We start from the raw sequence: 26,357 nt of genomic DNA on the forward strand, positions 1-26,357 counted from the left end.
TCAGGCTGGCCCACCGGCGCAAATGAATTCCTACCCATGTGTGTCAGTGACATTGCTAACATAGTGGCAGAATTTTCTGTGCTTGCGAACTCTAGCGCAATTGTAAATCCATCGAAATGAACACACCGGTGATTTAATATAGGTGTTTAATATTATGAGGAGTTTGATAGAGTAAATAAGGAGCAACTGTTTTCTCTGCTGGCTGGTGGGTCGGTAACCAGAGGACACAGATTTTAAGATTTTTGGCAAAAGGGCCAGCGGGGAAATGAGGAGAATTTTTTTTACGCAGTGAGTTCTGGAGCGCACGGCCTGAAACGGGGGTAGCAGATTCAATAGTAACTTTCAGAAGGGAATTTGATACATACTTGAAGAGTGATGATTTTTTAGGACTATGCGGAAAGAACGGGTTGAGGAGGGGTTGTTGCGGGGGTGGAGGGGGGTGCAGTAGTGCGGGGGGGTGCGAGACTAATTGGATAGCTCCTTGAAAGGTCCGGCACAAGCTATAAAAAAAATGATGAGAGACAATCTTCCCGCTCTCTTTATGCTGTTGCTAACACAGAGGAAATCTTCACCCCAATTTAGAGCTTTGTGTTCTACTAACCGATTATTACCTGGATGAGTGCAGCTCCAACAACACTCAAGAAGCTTGACACCATCCAGGACAAAACAGCCCGCTTGATTGGCACCCCATCCATCACCTTAAACATTCACTCCCTCCACCACCGGCGTACCGTGGCTGCAGTGTGTACCATCTACAAGATGTACTGCAGCAACTCGCCAAGGCTTCTTCGACAGCACCTCCCAAACCCGCGACCTCTTCCACCTAGAAGGACAAGGGCAGCAGGTGCATTGGAACACCACCAGCTCCAAAATCCCCTCCAAGTCACACACCATCCTGACCTGGAAATATATCGCTGTTCCTTCATCGTCGCTGGGCCAAAATCCTGGAACTCCCTCCCTAACAGCACTGTGGGAGTACCTTCACCACTGCAGTGGTTCAAGAAGGCAGCTCACCACCACCTTCTCAAGGGCAATTAGGGATGGGCAATAAATGCTGGCCTTGCCAGCGACGTCTACATCCCATGAACGAATAAAAAAAGAATTATAGAACAGCGTTGTTGGTTGTCGTATGTAGGTCTCCAATTAGGATGGCCCTGTTCCTTTAGCTAGAAAAGTCTTGGTGGAAGCAAGCTAGCTGTCCTTGGGGACGGAAGAATATATACACTTAACTAGAGTGGACTCAAATATATTACTTTCTAAGGTTTACCCACAAGGTCATTTAGTCCTGTTTAGCCTAGCTGGGCCTCCTAAGTTTCTAAATCTTAACAATCGCTCCTTGTTTGCTTTATTTCTGGCCACTAATTTCTGGCCTACTTGGTACTTTTAGCACCACTGGGACGTTTTATAGCTCAGTGCGTTTAAAAGACACTTTCTATCTGGAACCAATCCCCCACATCTTTTAAAAGTAAACAGTGTTTATTAACAGCGCATCACCCGTAAGTGGAGGTGAAGCGTGATGCAAGGCTGGGTGAATGGAAGTGAAGGCCCGTGGGTACGTACAGGCCAGAGGTTCACAAGGCGAGTATTAAACTGGACACCAATAAGATTAACTGAGCTAGTTTAATTGATTAAAGCTGAAATAATTTTTTTCCCCCCCTCGGCTTGTCGTGGGATCGAACGCTTTAATATCTCTGTGTGAAACCACTTTCGGATGATTGCAATTAGCCGCAGTCATCAAGCCACATGAAAACCGTTTACTTCACGAGAATGGAACCAACACTTTTACAATTAAGTAGCTTCCCGATGACTGAGTGGCTAAGTGCATCGCCTATGTTTGTGCTTGAGCTGTACAGAAAAGAAAGAAAGACTTGCATTTATATGGCGTCTTTTACGACGTCCCAAGGTGCTTTACAGCCAATGGTGTACTTTTGAAGTGTAGCCACTGTTGTAAAGTAGGAAGCGCAGCAACCAATTTGTGCACAGCAAGATCCCACACACATCAATGTGATAATGACCAGATAACGCTCCTGCTCTTCTTCAATACAGTGCCTTGGGATCTTTTATATCTACCTGAGAGAGCAGACAGTGTCTCGGTTTAACATCTCAACTGAAAGATGGCACCTCTGACAGTGCAGCAGTCCCTCAGTACTGCATAGTCAGCATATAATCTAGGCCGACGCATCAAGTGCAGTACTGAGGGAGTGCTGCACTGTCGGAAGTGCTGTCATTTGGATGAGACTTTAAACCAAGGCCCTGTCTGCCCTCTCAGGTAAAAGATCCCATTGCACTATTTCGAAGAAGAGCAGGGGAGTTCTCCCTGGTCCCCTGGCCAATATTTATCCCTCAACCAATGCCTAAAAATAAAGAGAGTATTTGGTCATTAGCGCATTGCTGATTGTGGGATCTTGCTGTGTGAAAATTGGCTACTGTATTTCCTACATTACAACAGTGACCAAACTTCCAAAGTACATCATAAGAACATAAGATGTAGGAGCAGGAGCAGGCCATTCGGACCCTCGAGCCTACTCCGCCATTTAATGAGATCATGGCTGATCCGATCTTGGCCTCAACTCCACTTCCCTGCCCGCTCCCCATAACCCTTGACTCCCCTCTTGCTCAAAAATCTGTCTATCTCAGCCTTGAATATATTCAATGACTCCGCCTCCACAGCTTTCTGGGGTAGAGAATTCCGAAGATTCACGACCCTCTGAGAGAAGAAATTCCTCCTCATCTCCGTCTTAAATGGGCAGCCCCTTATTCTGAAACTATGCCCCCTCGTTCTAGATTCCCCCATGAAGGGAAACATCATCTCAGCATCGACCCTGTCCGACCCTCTCAGAATCATATATCTTTCAATAAGATCACCTCTCATTCTTCTAAACTCCAATGAGTATAGGCCCAACCTGCTCAACCTTTCTTCATAAGTCAACCCCTTCCATCCCAGGAATCAACCTAGTGAACCTTCTCTGCACTGCCTCCAATGCAAGTATATCCCTCCTTAAATAAGGAGACCAAAACTGTACGCAGTACTCCAGGTGTGGTCTCACCATCGCCCTGTACAGTTGTAGCAGGACGTCCCTGCTTTTATACTCCAACCCCCTTGAAATAAAGGCCAACATTCCATTTGCTTTCCTAATTAGCTAATTGGCTGTAAAGCACTTTGGGACGTCCTGAGGACATGATAGGCGCAATATAGATGCAAGACTTTCTTTCAACTGGCCATTTTCCACTAACGACCCTTGATGGTGAGTGTTGTCAGACTAATCGACCTCAGGTGGCATCAGCGCAAAATCCTCACCCAACACACACGCACCTCCAGCAGTGAGACTTTGGGAAGTAATCAGAAGCAGGAGATCCCAATTAATCTTTTCGTAACTCAGTGCCTAACCCAGGGCACCGAGGCTGATTGCCACACCATTCTCACTGCCCAGCTAACCCAGCATAGACCAGGGGATCAATTCTTGAGACTTTCCAGTTTTTATCTCCTTGTGAATCGGCCTTACAGGAACTGCCCAATTTTCCTTTTGGCCGGTTTCTATAATATGTGGCTGATCTATGCTTGCTTATAAACTGTTAAATCTCTAACTTCTTCCAATTCTGATGAAAGGTCGCCGACTTTTATTTTATCATTTGTTTGTGGGATGTGGGCATCGCTGACAAGGCCAATATTTACTGCCCATCTCCAATTGCCCTTGAGAGGGTGGTGGTGAGCCGCCTTCTTGAACTGCTGCAGTCCGCGTGGTGATGGTACTCCCACAGTGCTGTTAGGGAGGGAGTTCCAGGATTTTGACCCAGCGACAATGAAGGATCAGCCGATATACTTCCAAGTCAGGATGGTGTCTGACTTGGAGGGTAACTTGGAGGTGGTGGTATTCCCATGCGCCTGCTGCCCTTGACCTTCTAGGTGGTGGAGGTCGCGGGTTTGGGAGGTGCTGTCGAAGAGGTTAACTCTGTTACTCCTACTCTGCACAGATGCTGCCTGACCTGCTGAGTGTTTCCAGCTTTCCCTGTTTTTATTTTAGATCTCTGGCAGCCGCAGTATTTTGCTTTCATTCGCCACGGCTCTGACTTCTTCTGACCTTCAAAGCTTGGCCTCTCCTGATCTGGAGCAACAGGGGATTTAGAACCTGCTTCCAATCTGCAGTGACGCTTCACTTTGTGACAGCAATTAGCCTTTAATTACCGCAGGATGCAGCAATTAGACATGGCCTTAAATAGACAAGCCACTTAAAGTAGCTCCCCCTATTCAGAATAATACGCTGTCCATTTAATGGTTTTACACACCTGTTGCTATATATCAGTATATCCTCTAACTTGTAATGAAGTGTCACGGGAGATTCACTGGAATAACAATAACACCTCTTCTCAATCAATTAAAATTCACTGGTCTTGGTTACTTTCTTGGGCCACAGTACCGTTACAAGTATTACCAAGTATTTACAGCACAGAAACAGGCCATTCAGCCCAACTGGCCCATGCCGGTGATTCTGCTCCTTACGAGCCTCCTCCCGCCCGCCCATCCTCATGTAACCCCCATCAGCATATCCTTCTATTCCTTTCTCCCTCACGTGCTTATACAGCTTCCCCTTGAATGCATCTATGCTATTCCCCTCAGCTACTCCCTGTGGTAGCGAGTTCCACATTCTCACCACTCTCTGGGGAAAGAAGTTTCTCCTGAATTCCCTATTGGATTTATTAGTGATTATCTTATATTTATGGCCCCTAGCTCTGGACTCGCATGCAAGTGGAACCATCTTCTCTACGTCTACCATATCGAACACTTCATAATCTGAAAGACCTCTTTCAGTTCACCCTCTCAGTCTTCTCTTTTCAAGAGAAAAGAGCCCCATCCTGTTCAATCCTTCAGAATCACAGCAAAAAACTGTGAATAGATTATTGCAAGTAAGCCTCAAAATATAAGTTACAGTGAGCGTCGGGGAGAAAGTTTATTAAATCCCAAAGGTCTTTTATTATTTAAAAGTCTGCCAATGGCCTTTTACACATGTCTAATCATGTCATGTTGGATTGTACAGTGCCATTATATATATCAAATCTAACATGGCACTAATGTCTGTATCAGTGACTTGAAATTACATTGAATTCCATCCTCTTATATCCTTGCTCAGTGCCCAAACATATGTTTTCACTGATTATAACATGCGTTGAGTGCAGTACTGAGGGAGTGCTGCGGTGTCATTGTTATGTCCGTGTATAATCAGACACAGACTGCGGAGAACGGTACAAACGGTGTTTACTCAACGTGGCTCAGACTGCAACTGAACTGTACAGATTACGACTCAACGTTATATACAGGTGTGGTCACTGCCGGTACTACAGTATACATGAGCTGTAAAAAGTAGTTCTCCCCCTTAAAGGTACATACATTACAATTCCTCCCCTTTTAGATTAACAGTACCATAACACTCATTTAACAATTAAATATCAACCTAATTACAATTAACACTTTTAACATGCAACATTAGCTGAAAATAGTCTATTCATAAATTCAGTCTTTGGGGAGGCTTCCTGATCCTTTCTGGATAGCGCCTTTCCCGAGTGTCTTGCTCTTGATGCGGAGGCGATTCTGGCCCCCTGTCGTCGGTTGGTTCATCAGCTTCCGATGCTACTGTTTCTGGGGTAGATGCTACCTGTAAGAACATAAAAACATAAGAAATAGGAGCAGGAGTAGGCCAATCGGCCCCTCGAGCCTGCTCCGCCATTCAATAAGATCATGGCTGATCTGATCCTAACCGCCAATCTACTATCACAGAACCATCTCCTGAATCTAACAGAATTAGACACATGAAATAGGAGCAGGATCAGGCTACACGGCCCCTGGGCCCGCTCCGCTACCCACAGGGCCATGACCGATCCGAACCTAGACTCCTGTCCAAATTCCTGCCCGCTCCCCATAACCCTTTATTCCCCTTACTTCTAGGAAACTGTCTATTTCTGTTTTAAATGTATGTAATGATGTAGCTTCTACAGCTTTTTGGGGCAGCATATTCCATGGACCTACCACCCTCTGAGTGAAGTAGTTCCTCCTCATCTCAGTTTTGAAAGAGCAGCCCCTTATTCTAAGACTATGCCCCCTAGTTCTAGTTTCACCCATCATCGGGAACATCCTCCCCGCATCCACCTGATCCAACCCCTTCACAATCTTATATGTTTCAATAAGATCGCCTCTCATTCTTCTGAACTCCAATGAGTAGAGTCCCAATCTACTCAACCTCTCCTCATATGTCCATCCCCTCATCCCCGGGATTAACCGAGTGAACCTTCTTTGTACTGACTCGAGAGCAAGTATGTCTTTTCTTAAGTATGGACACCAAAACTGTATGCAGTATTCCAGGTGCGGTCTCACCAATACCTTGTACAACTGAAGCAATACCTCCCTATTTTTATATTCTATCCCCCTAGCAATGAAAGCCAACATTCCATTGGCCTTCTTAATCACTTGCTGCACCTGCATACTAACCTTTTGAGTTTCATGCACCAGGACCCCCTGATCCCTTTGTACTTCAGTACTTTCCAGTTTCTTGCCATTAAGATAATAACTTGCTCTACGATTTTTCCTGCCAAAGTGCATAACCTCACACTTTCCAGTATTGTATTCCATCTGCCAAATCTCTGCCCGCTTACTTAGCCTGTCTATGTCCCCTTGCAGGTTTTTTATGTCCTTCTCACTCACTACTTTGCCTCCCATCTTAGTATCATCTGCAAACTTTGATATGTTACACTCGGTCCCCTCCTCCAAATCGTTAATATAGATTGTAAAGAGTTGGGGACCCAGCACTGACCCCTGTGGAACACCACTAGTTACTGATTGCCAGTCCGAGAATGAACCATTTATCCCAACTCTCTGCCTTCTGTTAGATAGCCAATCCTCTATCCATGCCAGAATATTACCCCCAATCCCGTGATTTTTTATCTTAAGCAATAATCTTTTGTGTGGCACCTTGTCAAATGCCTTTTGGAAGTCTAAATACACTGCGTCCACTGGTTCCCCTTTATCCACTCAATATGTTACTTCCTCAAAGAACTCCAGCAAATTTGTCAAACATGACTTCCCCTTCATAAAACCATGCTGACTTTGTCCTATTAAATTATGATTATCCAAATGTCCTGTTACTGTCTCCTTAATAATGGACTCCAATATTTTACCTACCACAGATGTTAGGCTAACCGGTCTATAGTTTCCAGCCTTCTGTCTACTGCCCTTTTAAAATAAGGGCGTTACATTAGCAGTTTTCCAGTCTGCCGTTCCCTTTGCTGAGTCCAGGGAGTTTTGGAAAATTATTACCAAAGCATCCACAATCCCTACCACCACTTCCCTCAAGACCCTAGGGTGTAAGCCATCAGGTCCAGGTGATTTATCCGCCTTGAGTCCCATTATTTTATCGAGTACCACTTCCGTAGTGATTTTGATCATGTTTAGCTCCTCCCCCCCTATAGCCCCCTGTTTGTCCAGTGTTGGGATATTCTTAGTGTCTTCTACTGTACGTCGGGTTCATCACCAGGTACGTATGGGCGAGGCATGGGATTGACTTGTTCCTGTGACTCTAGGATCTGGTCAGCATGGCGTCTCACGATGCTCTCCCCAACGTCCACTGTGTACATTAGTGGGCCCTGCCGTGTGCATATCGTTCCTGGCTGCCATTTTTCTGTTCGGTAGTCGCGGGCCAAGACTGGTTGCCCTACATTGAAGCTCCTTGTTGGCTTCTCATGGATGTGCTGGAATTGCTTACTCTCAACATCTCTTCGTATGTTTGGTCTGAGCAAATCCAGGCGAGATCTTAACCTTTGGTTAAAGAACATCATGGCTGGGGCCTGGTTGGTGACTGCATGTGTCGCATTCCGGTAGGCAAACAGGAAATTGTCCACCTTGTGCTGCAGCGGAATGTTGTCATTGTACATAGCCTTTATTGCCTTCTTAAAGGTTTGTACAAACCTCTCAGCCAATCCATTTGTGGCTGGATGATATGGGGCGGATGTGTAATGTCTTACCCCATTCTTTTTCAAGAACCTCCGGAACTCTTCGGACACAAACTGTGGTCCGTTGTCGGAGCAAATCTGTTCTGGCAAGCCATTCCTGGCAAAAATGGTCCGTAGGACTGCAATAGTTTTCTCCGTGGTGGTGGAGGGCATTTTGATGACCTCAGGCCATTTCGAGTGCGCATCCACGGCTATTAAAATCATTGAGTCCATGAATGGACCAGCAAAATCAATATGCACCCGTTGCCATGGAGATGAGGGCCACTCCCATGGGTGTAGAGGGGCCTGTGGTGGTGCATTTTGGACTTTCTGGCATCCTGAGCAGCTCTTGGTCAGGTCCTCGATTTGTTTATCGATTCCCGGCCACCACACATAAGCCCTGGCTAGGCTTTTCATTTTTACCCCTCCCAGATGACCCTCATGAAGCTCATTGAGCACTCTATCCCTTAACTTGGGTGGAATTACCACTCGGGATCCACACATCAAGGTCACCCGGCACACTGACAGCTGTTCTCTTCTTGTCGAGAATGCTGGCAACAGTGAGTCGCCATGTGCTGGCCATCCCTTCACCGTCAAATCAGATACCCGAGACAGTGTCGGGCCATTTCGGGTTTCCTTTTCGATACAAGCGTTAGTTACCGGTAAGTATTCAACTATAGTCGAATGGAATATTTCGACAGGCTCCACTGCTGGTGCTTCCTCCGCAGTAGGCAGTGGCAGGCGTGATAGCCCTTCAGCATTTCCATGCTGTTTCGTGCCCTTATATTCAATCTCATAGTGGTGCGCCCCTAGAAAAGGTGACCATCTTTGTAGTCTTTGCGCAGTCATCACTGGAACGCCCTTCTTCGGATTAAAATTGGAGACAAGAGGCTGGTGATCAGTCAGCAAGGTGAATTTCTGCCCGTGCAGATAGTGATTGAACTTTTTCACTCCCCACACTAGGCTGAGGGCCTCCCTGTCAATCTGGGCGTAGTTACGCTTGGCTGAGGTTAGTGATCGTGACGCAAAGGCTATTGGCCTCTCTGAGCCGTCCGAGAATTTGTGCGACAGCACCGCTCCAATGCCGTAGGGTGACGCATCACATGCCAACCGAATTGGTAATGCTGGGTTGTAATTGGCCAATACCTCTTTCGATGTGATTAGTGTTTTGCTCTTCTGGAAAGCTCGTCTACATTCGTCACTCCACTTCCATCGCACCCCAGTTTGCAGTAGGGTGTTCAGTGGGTGTAGTATTGTAGACAAATTTGGCAAGAACTTATGGTAGTAGTTTACCAGCCTGAGGGACGACCGCAGTTGTGACACATTTTCCGGTGCTGGAGCCTTGACTACAGCCTCAATCTTCTCTGGGGACTTATGTAACCCCTCTTTATCGATAACGTGTCCACAATACGAGATCGGTTTTCTAAAAAACTCGCATTTGGGGTGGTTAGCTCGGAGCCCATATTCCTGCAATCTAGTGAGCACCTGCTCCAGGTTGGCAAGGTGATCACTGTCATTTTTGCCCGTGACCAGGATGTCGTCCAAATAACACTGGGTCCCTGGGATCCCTTGCAGGACTTGTTCCATTGCCCTCTGCCAAATAGCCGGAGCTGATGCTACCCCGAATACCAGCCGGTTGTATTGGTAGAGACCTTTATGGGTGTTGATTGTGAGGTATTTTTTTGATGCTTCTTCTACCTCCATTTGTAGATACGCCTGGGCCAGATCAATCTTAGTGAAGCGTTTCCCTCCAGATAGTGAGGCGAAAATATCTTCAATCCGCGGAAGTGGATATTGTACGGTGTGAAGGACCGGATTCACTGTTACCTTGAAGTCCCCACAGATGTGAACCTTCCTTGGTTCCCCAGGCGTGCTGCACAATGGCTTTTTCATCACAGGGACGATGGGTATAGCCCACTCGCTCCAGTCTACCTTGGACAGTACACCTGAACGTTCCAGACTCTCCAGCTCTGCTTCGACGGTTGGGCGGATTTTGGACTTGCGTTTTCTTCAATTTTAATCGTCGCTGTCATGCCTTTTAGTGTTCCGAGTCCTTGCTGGAACACTTCTTTCGTGTCAGTTAGGATCTTTGACAGTCGCCCAGGTGTGACGTCGTCATCCTTTTTGCCAGCCACAGTCAGTGCCTGTATGGAATGCCAATCCAGTTGTATTTTCCGGATCCATTCATGTCCCAGTAATGGTGGTCCTCCATCTTGCAATACATACAGGTATGGTTTTGGTGTTTCCTTACCGCTATGTATAACGGTCACCCTTATTTTTCCTTTGGGGTAGACTTTTTGCCCCGTGTACGTCTTCAAAATAATTTTTGTGTCTCTCAAGGGTATGTGTGAGAATAGCCACTCGTAGTCCCGTCGGTTTATGACTGTTAGGGCTGATCCTGTGTCCAATTCCATCTTTACCTGGACGTCTGCTATCTTGAGAGTGACCCAAATGGTTCGGTGATCCTCTGTTGTGATCACATTATGTAGTTTCAGACAACTCATTTCCCTGCTTTCGGAGTCGTTATCACTCTTTTGTTCGTCTGAACTATTCTCCGTCATCTTATGTACCTTCTTGTACTTTCCTTTGGTAGGTTTCTTATTGCTGGTTTTCTTTCCCGACCTGCAGACTCGTGCTATGTGTCCTACTTTTCCACACTGTCTGCACACTTGTCTTTGAACCAGCAATCATTCTGGTCGTGTGTTGTTCTGCCGCAGCGATAGCACTTCTCTGTTCCATATGACATTTCGTTTGTGCCATATTCTTGCTGTCTCTGTTGTATCTCTGCAGCGCCCTGTGCTGCTGCTTCATATGATACCGCAATGCTGAAAGCCTTTTCCAGCATAAGGTCCTTTTCAGATAAAAGCTGTTTCTGGGTTCCTTCACTTTGAAGCCCACACACAAACTTGTCCCTTAAGGTATCTGCCAGTTCCGCTCCAAACTGGCAGTGTTTCGATAGTTTGCGCAGTTCTGTTAAATAATCAGCATTGCTTTCATCCTTATGCTGGTTCCATTTGTGAAACTTGAATCTTTCTGCTATCAGCAATGGTGTGGGGTTTAAATGTACCTGTAGTATCGTTACTGTCTTCAAAACTCTTTTCCATTGGCTTCGTTGGGGTTACTAGATTTCGTAATAAACCATACGTCTTTGCACCCATTAAATTTAATAATACCGACGCTTTCTTGTCATCTGACACCTCATTTGCCTTGCAATATACCTCTATTCGTTCGACATATGTAGTCCAATCTTCGACTTCATTGTCGAACGCTGTGATACTGCCACTCTTTGGCATTGTTGGGTGTGGTTAGAGTGGCTTAAAATGGCGTCTCCCGCGCTTTCCTTTCTTCCCCGCTGCAGCTTAAAATGGCGTCTCCCGCGCTGCTGCCAACACCACTCTCGGCGGTCCTTGTGGCAAATGGCGACGCCCTGTGGGTTTCGCGCACTGCTCCTGCACTGCTGCCAACGCCGCTCTCTGCGGTCCTCGTGGCAATGGCAGCGCCTCGCGTTTTCCTGCGTGCTTCTCTCCCCCGTTGACGCTGCTCGGCCCTTGAACACCGGCTGCGCTCTGCTCTCTCTCGTCTCTCTCCCCCGTTGACGCCGCTCGGTCCTGAACATCGGCGGAACCTTTGCGCTCTGCCCTCTTTCTCTCCCCCGTCGACGCTGCTCGGTCTTTTTCTGTGCCGCTCGGTCAGGCTCTAGCCCGCCGCTGTCCGGGAAGGGTCTGCGCAGTACCTGTTGCCAGCCCATTTCGCTGGATCACCGTGACTGGAAAGCCAAGCCTGGCTCTCGACAGCCTCCCCGGCGATGCTCAAATCTCCGCTGGATGACTGGGCGGTTGCCCGTGGTCGACGCCCATGCTTCTGGACTCGACCTTCTTCCACTGTTCTCCAGGAGCGAATCCCTGGGAGGTGATGCAGAGTTGCAGGTAGGTTCGAATCTGCCTCGTCGCCACTGTTATGTCCGTGTATAATCAGACACAGACTGCGGAGAACGGTACAAATGGTGTTTACTCAACGTGGCTCAGACTGCAACTGATCTGTACAGATTACTACTCAACATTATATACAGGTGTGGTCACTGCCGGTACTACAGTATACATGTGCTGTAAAAAGTAGTTCTCCCCCTTAAAGGTACATACAGTACAGTCATCTTTTTGGACGAGACATTAAACCACTGGTCTGTTCTGGTGGTTCAGAATGGAACAATTCTATGGCACAACTCAGAGAGAAGCAGGGAGTTCTCCCAGAGTCCTGGCCAACATTCATCTCTCCACCAATATCACGTTAATTAGTTACTCATCGCTGCTGCTTGCGAGACCCTTGACACTGGGCCAATTGAGTACCCTGGTGTTTGATGGTGCCTAGCTCTATTTTTATGCCTCTTCTGTTGATACAAATGGCATTTGTTACACGAAGCAACTGCCTGTCCAAGACCAAAACCTGGATCAATCATAATTTCTTCCAGTTTAATTTTGACAAAGCCAAATACATCTTCTTTGGCTGCTATTGGCACCTATGTTCTTCTGCCCTTGGCTTCATCAGCCTTCCTGGCAGTCACCTCAGACGGAATACATAAGAATATAAGAAACAGGAGTAGGAGTCGGCCATTTGGCCCCTCGAGCCTGCTCCGCCATTCAATACGATCATGGCTGATCGGATCTTGGCCTCAACTCCACGTTCCTCCCTACTCCCTATAACCCTTGATTCCCTTATCGTTCAAAAATCTGTCTATCTCCACCTTAAATATATTCAATGACCCAGTCTCCACAGCCCTCTGGGGCAGAGAATTCCAAAGATTCACGACCCTCTGAGAGAAGAATGTCCTCCTCATCTCCATTTTAAATAGGCGACCTGTGGCGACACGCCACCACTGGACATAATCTGCTCACGGCGGCACGGACAGTTTAAGCAGACGCCCCCAGCCGGGGGCCCTTTCCTCCAGCAACTTGTTTCCCGCAGGGACAGGCTGCCGGGAGCACTTCCTTTCTGGGGAGTATTTAAGTGGTTGCGCGGGCTTTTCCAGTTTCTCTTTGCCATGAGGTTGATTAAAGCAGTTGTGTTTCACCAACTCTGGTCTCGACTCCCACGTTTGCCGCGGTATCTCAACACTGGTGACCCCGACGCTCAGGACGAATCCTAAGCTAGCATGGCAGATACAAACGCAGTCACGGTTAAACTACTGGACTTTTGGGAGAACCTGGCCAAGGCCTGGTTCGTTCAAGCCGAGTCCAGATTCCGGCTGAAAAACATTACAGTCGACGCCATGAAGTACGACTACCTCGTCGCCTCTCTCACCTACGCCACAGTCCCCAAGGTTTGGGCAGTGCTGCAGGATCCACCAGTGGAAGGCAAGTACAAACATCTGAAGGCCGCGCTCCTTAAAAAATTTCAAGCGTCCTCTTACCAGCGCAACTGCCAACTCCTCGACCTCCCCGACCTTGGTGACGCTTCACCGTCGGATCTGCTTTCCCACATGCTGTCCCTCTCGGACGACAAAAACCCCGGCGCCCTCTTTCGCACGCTTTTCATTCGGCAGCTCCCCGCCAGCATCCGCCCGCTTATTGTGGAGTCTGGCTCCACGGACCTGAATGAGATAGCCGAAAAGGCCGACCGGCTGCTCTCTGCGCAGACCACCCGCGACGTCGCGCCCGACCTCACGGCAACGACCACGCGGTCTCCCCGGCCCACTAGGCCCGACCGCCCTACCACTCCGGGTCACTGCTACTACCACACCCGTTTTGGCACTAGGGCCCAACGCTGCACGCCACCGTGCACTTTCAAACCCCCCCCGCACCGGCCCCCACGATGGCCGCGGGGCAAAAGGGGCCTCTACTGTACGTCACCGACGACAGCACCAACCGCCGATTTCTGTGCGACACAGGGGCCCAGCACAGCATCACCCCCGCCTCCACCCTCGAAATCCAACACGGCGCACGGGGTATCACGCTGGCCGCAGCCAATGGCTCTGACATCCGCACATACGGTACCCGCATGGTCACGCTCGACCTCGCAGGCCGCCGCTACCGCTGGGAGTTCCTCACAGCCAGGGTCCTCTGCCCACTCATTGGCGCCGACTTCCTACGCACCCACGGCCTCCTTGTCGACATTCCGAGGCACCGCCTCGTCGACATCAATACTATGGCCCCCATCCCTGGCGCATTCACCCCGGCCCGTTCGGCCGGCCTGACGACCTACTGCCTCGCCAGAGCCACGGACGACTACTCGGCACTTCTAGCCGAGTTTCCCGCCCTCACTAACCCGACCTTTTCGGCTAAAGCCACCAAACACGGTGTGGAGCACTATATCCCCACCACCGGCCCCCCCGGTTTCTGCCCACGCCCGCAGACTCAACCCGGCCAAGCTGGAAATCGCACGGGCCGAGTTCACCACCATGGAGCAACTCGGCATCATCCGCCGCTCCAGCAACCCTTGGGCCTCGCCCCTCCACATCGCCCCCAAGCCGGGCAGAGGCTGGCGCCCCTGCGGGGACTACCGCCGCCTCAACGACGCCACCACCCCCGACCGATACCCGGTGCCGCACATCCAGGACTTCTCGGCCCGACTGGCCGGACGAACCGTCTTTTCCAAGGTCGACCTGGTGCGCGGCTACCACCAAGTCCCCGTACACCCCGCGGACATCCCCAAAACAGCCGTCATCACCCCATTCGGCCTGTTCGAGTTCCTGAGGATGTCCTTCGGCCTCAAGAATGCAGCCCAGGCTTTCCAGCGCCTTATGGACTCAGTCCTCCGGGACCTGAACTTCCTATTCGTCTATCTAGACGACATTCTCGTGGCCAGCTCCTCCCAACAGGAACACCTCGAACACATTTGCATCCTGTTCGGGCGCCTAGCTCAACACAGGCTCATCCTCAGCCCGGCGAAGTGCCAATTCGGCCTAGCCGAGATCGATTTTCTCGGTCACCACATCACCCCTGCTGGGGCCGTCCCCCTGCCCAACAAGGTGCAGGCCGTCCAGCAATTCCCCCGCCCCAAAACCATCAAGGGCCACCAGGAGTTCCTCGGGATGGTGAACTTCTACAACAGGTTCATTCCCAGAGCTGCAGCCCTCATGGAGCCCCTATACGACTCCCTCCGAGGTAAATCCAGCAAGATGGCCGTAGCCTGGACCACTGACACGTCAGCCGCCTTCGACGCCACCAAAAACGCGCTCGCCGACGCCACCCTGCTCACGCACCCGAGGGCCGATGCCCGGGTCGCGCTCACCACCGACGCCTCCGACCACGCGGTCGGAGCCATGTTCGAGCAGTGGGTCAATGGCGCGTGGCAGCCACTTGCCTTCTACAGCTGCCAACTGCGCCCCCCGGAGGTCAAATACTCTACTTTCGACCGCGAGCTCCTCGCGCTCCACCTGTCGGTCCGCCATTTCAGGTTCCTCCTGGAGGGCCGCCCCTTCACCGCGTACGTGGACCACAAGCTGCTCACATACACGATGGCCAAGCACACCGAACCCTGGTCCGCTAGGCAGCAACGCCAGCTCGCGGCCGTGTCCGAGTTTACTACGGACATCCAGCACATCTCCGGTAAAGACAACGTTGTCGCCGACTGCCTTTCCCGTCCCGCCATCTGCGCGAATCACCTCGTGGTCGACTACGCGCAACTAGCAGCGGCCCAGCTCACGGACCCAGACCTCCTCTCGGCGGCTACCAGCCTGCCAGGGCTACGCCTAGCCAAGGTCGTGCACGGGCCCGAAGCCACGGCAGTCACTTGCGACGTCTCACTCGGCCAACCCAGGCCGGTCGTCCTTGCAACCTGGCGCCGCCGCATCTTCGACGCGCTACACGGGCTCTCCCATCCGGGTTCCCGCGCATCCGTCAAACTCCTCTCCCAGCGCTTCATCTGGCGCGGCCTCAGCAAAGATGTTCGGACTTGGGCCACCTCCTGCCTCACCTGCCAACGGGCTAAGGTACAGCTGCACACAAAAGCACCCCTGGGAGACTTCGAGGTGCCCAGCCGCCGCTTCGACCGTGTACACGTCGACATCGTCAGTCCTCTGCCACCATCGCAAGGCTAAACTTATCTCCTCACGATGGTCGACCGCTACACACGCTGGCCTGAGGCAGTGCCGCTGACCTCCACCACCACAGCCGACATCGCCAGGGCGTTCGTTAACACCTGGGTCGCAAGGTTCGGCGTACCAGCCGACATAACTTCCGACAGAGGCGCCCAGTTCACCTCCGAACTCTGGACGGCCACTGCACGCAACCTCGGGGTGATGCTCCACCGAACCACGGCGTACCACCCGCAGGCCAATGGGCTGTGTGAACGCTTCCACAGGTCACTCAAGGCCTCACTCCGCGCCGGCCTGCAGGACAGTACCTGGACTGACCGCCTACCGTGGGTGCTACTAGGCCTACGCACCGCGGTCAAGGAAGACCTCCAGTCCTCGGCAGTGGAGTTAGTCTACGGACAACCGCTGCGCGTACCAGGCGAATTCCTCCCGGAGGCTACCACGCCTTGGTCGGCCGAACAGCAGCGGCTCAACTCTTTCTCTTCCGCTCAACAGTTCACCCCACTTCCGGTCAACCGACACGGCGAACTCACACCTCACGTCCCGCCAAATTTACAGCAGGCACGCTTCGTCTTCGTGCGACACGACGCGCACCGCAGACCCCTGCGACCCCCGTACGACGGACCGTACGAGGTACAACAAACCGGGGACAAGGTCTTCAAGCTGCGACTCGGCGACAGGGTCGACACAGTCTCCATTGACCGGCTCAAACCAGCACACACAGAACCAGGGGAACAGGTCCCCGTGGCCCGACCTCCAACTAGAGGCCGTCCCGCCAGCAAGCCAGCACAGCCGGCGGCGAACCGCCCGGCCCCACCAACTAGACCGGCGACTACTCAGAGCCGCTCCGGCAGAACCATTAGACCACCGTCACGACTCGTCCACTCCTCCTAAGCGGATTCTGGGGGGAGCTCTGTGGCGACACGCCACCACTGGACATAATCCGCTCACGGCGGCATGGACAGTTTAAGCAGACGCCCCCAGCCGGGGGCCCTTTCCTCCAGCAACTTGTTTCCCGCAGGGTCAGGCTGCCGGGAGCACTTCCTGTCTGGGGAGTATTTAAGTGGTTGCGCGGGCTTTTCCAGTTTCCCTTTGCCATGAGGTTGATTAAAGCAGTTGTGTTTCACCAACTCTGGTCTCGACTCCCACGTTTGCCGCGGTATCTCAACAGACCCCTTATTCTGAAACTATGCCCCCTAGTTCTAGATTCCCCATGAGGGGAAACATCCTCTCAGCATCTACCCTGTCAAGCCCGCTCAGCATCTTATACAGTTCAATAAGATCACCTCTCATTCTTCTAAATTCCAATGTGCATAGACCCAACCTACTCAACCTTTCCTCATAAGACAACCCCTTCATCTCAGGAATCAACCGAGTGAACCTTCTCTGAACTGCTTCCAATTGAAGTATATCCTTCCTTAAATAAGGAGACCAAAACTGTACGCAGTACTCCAGGTGCGGTCTCACCAATACCCTGTACAGTTGTAGCAGGACTTCCCTCCTTTTATACTCCATCCCCCTTGCAATAAAGGCCAACATTCTATTTGCTTTCCTAATTACTTACTGTACCTGCATGCTAACTTTTTGTGCTTCATGTACAAGGACCCCCAGATCCCTCTGTACCGCATCATCAGGAGTTGCTGAGCATTGGCCTGCTGTATGACCCCGAACTCAGCTTGCTTCTCCCATTTGCTGAATTACACGAGCATTTTGTCCCACCGCCGTAACATTGCCTGACGCTGCTCCAACCTCTCTCTCCCATCGTTGGTGAAACCTTGGTCGATGCCATCATCACCTGGCACCTCGACAAGTATAAGGCTCTCATAGCTGGTGGTCCACAAGTTACATTTCGTTCAACGTGCCACCGTGCACATCCTCACAAATCCCACACTCTCATCACCCCCATCCTCTCTAAACTCTACTGGATCCCCGTGCCATGATGAACTGACTTATTGGGGGTAATTTTAATCTAATGCGCCTGTTGGGAAACCGACAGGGCCAGGTGTAACGGTGGTTTTATACCTCGCCCAATTCTACTCTCCATTAATGAGGAATAACTGTTGGCCAGAATTTCCCCCTGTGAGCGGTTTTTGATCCGAGCCCAATTGCTAGACAGACGGTTTGAATCGCCCCCGCCTTACGAAAGTTCTAAACCCGGGCATTATTAGTCACAGTGTAAATGGAATAAGTCACGGACAGGAATGCTTCGGTGAAAAATGAAACTTATATTTATTTGGTCTAACATACACTGGCTAAAACATGCACTTCTAAACAAAATCACAGTCTCCGTGGAGAACAAAATCCAAGTTACAAACAACATACATACAGTACACAACTGGGGACTATAACGTGCTATGGTGGACTCTAATTCCACCCCTACTAACGAATTACCCAGTCGCATAAACCCCTTCGCCTGGCTGAACCAAGCGAAGCTCCCACCCTCGGAATAGCCCAAAAACTTCACGTCTGAGAAAACCCTGAGCCCCTTATGCCTCACCCAGCTTGCCTGGGATATCTGGTTACCGGCTTGGCTCGATCGCTTCGCTCAGCAGCTTCTTCCTCTGGTGCTTCTTGTTAGGTCGAACTTGGTGGAGTGAGGAAGCGAGAGAGAGAAAGAAAGAATGGTGGAAAAAAAATCTATCTTTATAGGAGTCTGGCTACCCCTATCTTTCCCACCAATCTTTAAAATCCTTTTGTTTCTAAGCACGCTGGTGCTTAATCAGTGATGGGTCATCATCGGACCCATGAGTATTCCGTGATTGGATTAATGGCCCTAAGTCTGGGACATATCTTTCAGTCTTTGTGTTGGGAAAAAAACTGGCTCCTTTTCGGCTGGCTGAGGCTAGTGGGTTCATTGTTCTGCTTCTCTTCTGAGATGGAGGTGAGAAGTGCTTTTGCATATTAGAGTGGCTTTCTAATAAGTTCAAGTTCAATGCCCCCCTTCCTTTCTCCAGGACTGTCGGGCAAACCCATACATTCTGGATAACTGAGAGTTCTTTTGTCACAGCCAACTGCCATGTGTTCTCTGGAGTTTTAAAACCAGTCCCACACGCGTCTGCACAGGGCGATCCCACCAAAGGGAAAACACCCTCAGCCCATAAAATCAACAAAAATATTCTCGACTGAGTCAACTCTTCAAACAGAGACTTTGCGATCTCTTCACCCCTGCTCTTCTTCAAAATAGTGCCATGGGATCTTTTATGTCCACCTGAGAGTGTAGACGGGGCCTCGGTTTAAAGTCTCATCCAAAAGACGACACCTCCGGCAGTGCAGCACTCCCTCAGTACCTCAGTTATGTGGATGCGAATTGCAAACTCACTAACCCTTCACAAGTTCCATGTAACTGCCTGGAGGGAGCCTGTAAAAAAGCAGAAGATGAGTGCCACCGTCAAACGCACTGCTGGCGTCATTGCAGTGCTGATATTGCTCCATGGTCCCAAGGCTTGTTCCAGGAGATGGTACAATTCATCAGGCGCTTTACTTAGTGAAATGAGGGATGGATTTTAAGTTGGAGGGGGTTTCCAGCAGGAGTCTTCAGCAGCGGGCTGATTTCCTGCCCACAAGAGGTAGCAGGGAAACCACGGCCAAAGGAATTTCAATATAGGTAAGTGTGAGGTGGTGCATTCAGGTAGGAAGAATAGGGAGACTACATACTGCTTGGTTAATAAGAGCCTTAATGGGGTAGAGGAGCAAAAAGATCTTGGGATAAAGATAGGGCAAAGTATGTTAATAAGTTAATAAAAAATGTTACCCCACTATTCAAAAAAGGTGGCAGAGAAAAAGCAGGGAATTATAGACCGGTAAGCCTGACATCGGTAGTGGGGAAAATGCTAGAGTCCATTATGAAAGATGTAATAGCAGAGCACTTGGAAAGCAGTGACAGGATCGGACAAAGTCAACATGGATTTACAAAAGGTAAATCATGCTTGACTAACCTACTGGAATTTTTTGAGGATGTAACTGGTAAAATAGATAAGGGAGAACCAGTGGATGTGGTGTATTTGGACTTTCAGAAGGCTTTCGATAAGGTCCCGCATAAGAGATTAGTGTGCAAAATTAAGGCACATGGGATTGGGGGCAAGGTATTGACTTGGATAGAGAACTGGTTGGCGGACAGAAAGCAAAGAGTTGGAATAAACGGGTTGTTTTCCGAGTGGCAGGCAGTGACTAGTGGGGTACCGCAAGGATCGGTCCTAGGACCCCAGCTGTTCACAATATATATTAATGATCTGGACGAGGGAATTGGATGTAATATCTCCAAATTTGCAGACGACACAAAGCTGGGTGGGAGGGTATGCTGTGAGGAGGAGGTCATGAAACTCCAGTACGATTTGGACAGGTTAGGTGATTGGGCAGAAACATGGCAAATGCACGATAATGCGGATAAATGTGAGGTTATCCACTTTGGTGGCAAAAACAGGAAGGCAGATTATTATTTGAATGGCAATAGATTGGGAGAAGGGGAAGTGCAAAGAGACCTGGGTGGTCTTGTGCACCAGTCGCTGAAGGTAAGCATGCAGGTGCAGCAGGCGGTTAAGAAGGTAAATGGTGTGTTGGCCTTCATAGCGAGAGAGTTCGAGTACAGGAACAAGGATGTCTTGCTGCAGTTGTACAGGGCCTTGGTGAGACCGCACCTTGAGTATTGTGTGCAGTTTTGGTCGCCTTATCTGAGGAAGGACGTTCTTGCCATGGAAGGAGTGCAGCGAAGATTCACCAGGCTGATACCTGGGATGGCAGGAATGACGTATGAGGAGAGATTGTGTCGATTGGGCTTATACTCACTGGAGTTTAGAAGATTGAGAGGGGATCTCATCGAAACCTATAAAATTCTGTCAGGTCTGGACAGACTAGATGCTGGAAGGATGTTCCCAATGGTTGGGGAGTCCAGAACCGGGAGTCATAGTCTAAGGATAAGGGATAGGCCATTTAGGACTGAAATGAGGAGGAATTTCTTCACCCAGAGAGTGGTGAACCTGTGGAATTATCTGCCACAGAGGGCGGTGGAGGCCAGTTCATTAAATATATTCAAGAAAGAGTTGGATATATTTCTTAAGGCTAAAGGGATCAAGGGATATGGGGAGAAGGCAGGGACAGGGTACTGAATTTGGATGATCAGCCATGATCTCATTGAATGGCGGAGCAGGCTCGAGGGGCCGAATGGCCTACTCCTGCTCCTATCTTCTATGTTTCTATGTTTCTATGGGCTAAAAATTCAGCTTGGGGCGCCCAGCTCGCCTGGGCGCCGGAATTACCGCTGCGCGCGGAGCCACTTGCGCCAGCGGGATATTCAGTTCCGGCGCCCCAAGTGGAAGCCGACCGCTAAACAAGGGTTTCGGTGCCCCGCTTGGGGCGCTAAAACTGAATATCGGCAATCAAAGTGCTGCAGCGCCACCCGCTGCGGCACGGCAGGCTGCGGTACTGCAGGCCTTCCTCCCACTGTTAAGGGGGAGGTGCCTGCAACAGCACGATCCCCGCTCGCGAGTGCCGGCAAATGAGCCCGGCACCAAGGAGAAGTGCCGGGCTCTCGGGAAACAGCCGGCAATGCCGCGGGGCAGGGGGGTGTAGGAGGCCGGGGACGGAAGTGCGGGCAGGCGGCCGCCGAAAAAGCGGCCGGCCGCACCTCCACCTTAACTCGCCCCACTACCGCCACAGGTAGGCCCCTGTGTACCGGTCGCTGTTTGCGGCCGGCACAGAGGAGGCGGGCGCGACCAAATATGGACAGCGGGGCGATAGCGGGGCGCTGCGCACACCGATGACGTCATCGGTGGCGGCGCAGCGCTACAGGCTAACGCCGCCATTAGCGCCCCGCTAAATATCGCGGTAGGTGTGGCCAGTGGTGCAAAAGCCCTCTTTGGGTGCAAACTGGTGGCGCAGGCCACTGAATTTCTAGGCCTATGTACTTGGGTTCATTTCTAGAGGGATAGAAATGAAAGGCAGGGAAGTCATGTTAAACTTACATGGAAAAAGCGTGACATAGTCATACTCACAGAATCATACCTTTCAGCCAATGTCCCAGATTGCTCCATCAACATCCCTGTGTATGTCCTGTCCCACGGGCAGGACAGAACCACCAGAGGTGGTCACACCGTGGTATACATTCGGGAGGGAGTGGCCCTGGGAGTCCTCAACGTTGACTCTGGACCCCATGAAGTCTCATGGCTTCAGGTCAAACACGGGCAAGGAAACCTCCTGCTGATTACTACCCACTGCACTCCCTCAGCTGATCCCTCAGATGTTGAACACCACTTGGAAGAAGCACTGAGCGTAGCAAGGGCACAGAATGTACTCTGGGTGGGGGACTTCAATGTCCATCAGCAAGAGTGGCTCGGCAGCACCACTACTGACCGAGCTGGCCAAGTCCTGAAGGACATAGCTGCCAGACTAGGACTACTGCTCGTGGTGAGAGAACCAACACGAGGGAAGAACACACTTGACCTTGCCCTCACCAATCTACCTGTCGCAGAGGCATCTGTCCATGACAGCATTGGTAGCAGTGACCACCGCACAGTCCTTGTGGAGACGAAATCTCGGCTTCACAATGAGGACACCCTCCATTGTGTTGTGTGGCACTACCACCGTGCTAAATGGGATAGATTCAGAATAGATCTAGCAGCTCAAAACTCGGCATCGATGAGGCGCTGTGGGCCATCAGCAGCAGCAGAATTGTATTCCACCACAATCTGTAACCTCATGGCCCGGCATATCCCTCACCCTACCATTACCATCAAGCCAGGGGACCAACACTGATTCAGTGAGGAGTGCAGAAGAGCATGCCAGGAGCAGCACCAGCCGTACCTAAAAATGTGGTGTCAACCTGGGGAAGCTGCAACACAGGACTACATGCATGCTAAACAGCAGAAGCAGCATGCTATAGACAGGGCTAAGCAATCCCACAATCAACGGATCAGATCAAAGCTCTGCAGTCCTGCCATATCCAGTCATGAATGGTGGTGGACCATTAAACAACTAACGGGAGGAGGAGGCTCCATGAATATCCCCATCCTTAATGATGGCAGAGCCCAGCACGTGAGTGCAAATGACAAGGCTAAAGCGTTTGCAACTGTCTTCAGCCAAAAATGCCGAGTGGATGATCCATATTGGCCGTCTTCTGAGGTCCACATCATCACAGAAACCAGTCTTCAGCCAATTCGATTCACTCCACGTGATATCAAGACATGGCTGAGCGCACTGGATACAGTAAAGGTTATGGGCCCCGACAGCATCCCAGCTATCATGCTGAAGACTTGTGTTCCAGAACTTGCTGCGCCCCTAGCCAAGCTGTTCCAGTACAGCTAAAACACTGGCATCTATCAGACAATGTGGAAAACTACCCAGGTATGTGCTGTCCACAAAAAGCAGGACAAACCCAACCCGGCCAATTACCGTCCCATCAGTCTACACTCAATCATCAGCAAAGTGCAGGAAGGTGTCGTCGACAGTGCTATCAAGCGGCACTTACTCGCCAATAACCTGCTCACTGATGCTCAGTTTGGGTTCTGGCAGGGCCACTCAGCTCCAGACCTTATTACAGCCCTGGTCCAAACATGGACAAAAAAGCTGAATTCCAAAGGTGAGTGAGAGTGCCTGCCCTTGACATCAAGGCAACATTTTATCGAGTGTGGCATCAAGGAGCCCTAGTAAAACTGAAGTCAATGGGAATCAAGGGGAAAACGCTCCACTGGCTGGAGTCATACCTAGCACAAAGGAAGATGGTTGTAGTTGTTGGAGGACAATCATCTCAGCCCCAGAACATCGCTGCAGGAGTTCCACAGGGCAGTGTCCTAGGCCCAACCATCTTCAGCTGCTTCATCAATGACCTTCCCTCCAACATAAGGTCAGTGTTCAGTTCCATTCACAACTCCTCAGATAATGAAGCAGTCCATGCCCACATGCAGCAAGACCTAGATGACATTCAGGCTTGGGCTGATAAGTGACAAATAACATTTGCGCCATACAAGTGCCAGGCAATGACTATCTCCAACATACAAGGGTCTAACCACCGCCTCTTGTTATTCAATGGCATTACCATCGCCGAAGCCCACACCATCAACATCCTGGAGGCCACCATTGACCAGAAACTTAACTGGACCAGCCACATAAATACTGTGGCTACAAGAGCAGGTCAGAAGCTGTGAGTGTCTCACCTCCTGACTCCACAAAGCCTTTCCACCATCTACAATACACAAGTCAGGAATGTGATCAAATCAAATCAAATCAAATCAACTTTTATTGTCATTGTTAGTGCACAAGTGCAGTACAACGAAATGTAGGCTTGCGGCTCCCGAGAGTGTACAATTTGGATTAGGATACTTAAACATTTCAACATACATTTGTACATATATATTAGCATAAATATGACCATAATAAAGTGCATCGGCAGATGTGCAGGCTTTAGTGTTTATTTGTGGAGTTCAGTAGGATGACAGCCCTGGGAAAGAAGCTGTTCCTAAATCTGGTCGTACGGGTGCGAATGCATCTGTAGTGTCTTCCAGATGGTAGGAGGGCGAACAGACTGTGGCTGGGGTGGGTAGGGTCTTTGATGATGGTCCGTGCCCTCCGTAGGCAGCGTTTCTGATATATATGTTCTATGGTCGGTAGCCGGGTGCCGGTAATGCGTTGGGCAGTTTTGACTACCCGCTGCAGGGCTTTCCGGTCATGGGAGATAGAATACTCTCCACTTGCCTGGATGAATGCAGCTCCAACAACACTCAAGAAGCTCAACACCATCCATGACAAAGCAACCCACTTGATTGGCACCCCATCCACCACCTTAAACACTCACTCCCTCCACCACCGGCGTACCGTGGCTGCAGTGTGTACCATCTACAAGATGCACTGCAGCAACTCGCCAAGGTTCCTTTGGCAGCACCTCCCAATCCCGCGACCTCTACCACCTAGAAGGACAAGGGAAGCAGGCGCATGGGAACACCACCACCTCCAAGTTCCCCTCCAAGTCCCACACCATCCTGACTTAGAAACATATCGCCGATCCTCCATCGTTGCTGTGGCAAAATCCTAGAACACCTTCCCTAACAGCACTGTGGGAGTACCTTCACCACACGGACTGCAGCGGTTCAAGAAGACAGCTCACCGCCACCTTCTCAAGGGCAATTAGGGATGGGCAATAAATGCTGGCCTTGCCAGCGATGCCCACATCCTGTGAATGAATTTAAAAACATCACCAATAATTAGAATTTGGTTTCTGAATCTTCATTTGTAGTCAAGCATTGTCAGATTTATACAGGAGATAGCAAATTTTTTGTTAGGTAGATCCTGGCTATGTAATTACCTTTTTTTATATTTAAAATCAATATCTAATCCTGTGGAGGAGTTAGCCACTCACAACCAATTTTGAAATTGATTTTTTTGACTGTAATATCAGCAACAGCACTATTATTACCCTCACATATTTCAAACGAGTCTAGATTAATACCTGGCTGTTCTGAGCTACATTGAGTGTACAGCACAGAAACAGGCCATTCAGCCCAACTGGTCTGTGCCGGTGTTTATGCTCCACACGAGCCTCCTCCCACCTTACTTTATCTCAACCTATCAGCATTTCCTTCTATTCCTTTCTCCCTTATGTATATATCTAGCTTCTCCTTAAATGCATCAATGCTTTCCACCTCAACCACTCCTTGTGGCAATGAGATCCATATTCTAACCACTCTTTGGGCAAAGAAGTTTCTCCTGAATTCCTTAATGGATTTGTTAGTGATTAAAATATATTTTTGATCTCAATTTTTGGACTACCCCACAAGTGAAAATATTTTCTCCATGTCTACCCTATCAAACCCCTTCATAATCTTAAAGAACTCTATCAGGTCACCCCCTCAGTCTTCTCTTTTCTAGAGAAAAGAGCCTCAGCCTGTTCAGCCTTTCTGGATAGTTATAATCTTTCAGTTATGGTATCATCCTCTATATCCTTTTTCTAATATGGAGACCAGATCTGTTCACAGCACTCCATATGTGGTCGAACCAAAGTGTTTTTTTATTTGTTCCTGGGATGTGGGCATCGCTGGTAAGGCCAGCATTTATTGCCCATCCCTAATTGCCCTTGAGAAGGTGATGGTGAGCCACCTTCTTGAACCGCTGCAGTCCGTGTGGTGAAGTTGCTCCCACAGTGTTGTTAGGGAGGGAGTTCCAGGATTTTGACCCAGCGACGATGAAGGAATGGCCGATATACTTCCAAGTCAGGATGGTGTGTGAATTGGAGGGGAACTTGGAGGTGAATGGTGTTCCCATGTGCCCTTGTCCTTCTAGGTGGTAGAGGTCACAAGTTTGGGAGGTACTGCCGAAGAAGCCTTGGCAAGTTGCAGCAGTGCATCTTGTAGATGGTACACACTGCAGCCAC

The sequence above is a fragment of the Somniosus microcephalus genome, chromosome 10 (genome assembly GCF_052327205.1).
Source record: "Somniosus microcephalus isolate GS21.2 chromosome 10, FLI_Smic_1.0, whole genome shotgun sequence".
NCBI classification, from domain to species: Eukaryota; Metazoa; Chordata; class Chondrichthyes; order Squaliformes; family Somniosidae; genus Somniosus; species Somniosus microcephalus.